The sequence below is a fragment of the Arachis ipaensis genome, chromosome B10 (assembly GCF_000816755.2).
Source record: "Arachis ipaensis cultivar K30076 chromosome B10, Araip1.1, whole genome shotgun sequence".
Taxonomy (NCBI): Eukaryota; Viridiplantae; Streptophyta; class Magnoliopsida; order Fabales; family Fabaceae; genus Arachis; species Arachis ipaensis.
In genome coordinates this window covers 118,244,427-118,245,460 of record NC_029794.2, presented here as the reverse complement: position 1 = coordinate 118,245,460, position 1,034 = coordinate 118,244,427, and the positions used below count along the sequence as shown (strand labels likewise).

General features: G+C 32.7%; 1 long non-coding RNA gene across 1 annotated transcript in view; it reads left to right on the top strand.

The window, feature by feature from the left end:
* LOC110267889 overlaps positions 653 to 1,034 on the top strand; it is a 19,817-nt gene continuing 19,435 nt past the window's right edge. Inside the window, exon 1 of the long non-coding RNA XR_002355849.1 lies at positions 653 to 954. This is a non-coding gene — a long non-coding RNA (uncharacterized LOC110267889). The remainder of the gene's footprint in view (positions 955 to 1,034) is intronic.

Genomic DNA, 1,034 nt, shown 5'->3' with positions numbered 1-1,034 from the left:
GCGTGGCCGCAAACGGAGCGGCAATCGGAGCTCTAGATCAAAAGTTATGGTGGTTTGAAGATCAAGTGAGAGATAGAACTTGAGAGAGTGTTCTTCCCTCCATGGCCTCTCTTTTTCAGCGTGTATTAGTGTTGTGTGAGGAGAGAGAGTGCTAAAAACTAGGGTTTTGGTTTAGTTATGTTGGGCCAAGGGCCCACTTTGGGTCCGGTTGGACTGGTTTGGCCCGTTCGGTCCAATCTTGGTCCGATTTCCATAAAATTGGTACCGAAATTCTCGTCTCAATTTCCTCTATCATATTAAGCCATAAAAATATCATTTTTGGCTTTCTAGAATAAATTCTCATATATGGGTTAATTAGCCGTTAATTAACCGGGTCTTACAGTTATAAAGATAATAATAAAGATAATTTTTTTTAGTTTGATAATACAATAAATTTGTTTATTTTTTGAAATATTATAAATATTTGAATATAAATTAGATAAAAATTTGTATTAAATTTATATTTATTTTGTATGAAAACAAGTTTATTTTGTAATTGAAAAAATAAAAAAAAAATTCTATTTTACCTGACTGACGGATTTACAGACGAATTTTCTATCTGTAATCAGAGTGTGAGATGATTTTCTAAGGTTTAAATTACAAATAAAAAATCTGTCGGAAAATTCGTCTGTAATTACAGACGGAAAATCTGTCTGAAAATCCGTCTGTAATGACAGACAGAAAATTCGTCTGAAAATCCGTTTGTAATTACAGATAGAAAATTCGTCGGAAAATCCGTCTGTAATTACAGACGAAAAATCCATCGGAAAGTTCGTCGTCTTCAGGAAATGGATGAAGAATTTACAGAGGGAAAATCTGTCGATAATTGGTAAAAATTCGTCGGTAATTTTTCGACGGAAAAAAAATTCGTCGGTAAATAATTTCCGACGGAGCTTTTACAGAAGGACAAAATTCGTCGATAAACAAAAATTTATCTGTAATAAAGACTAAATCTGTCTGTATTAATCTATTTTCTAGTTGTGATTATTCACATT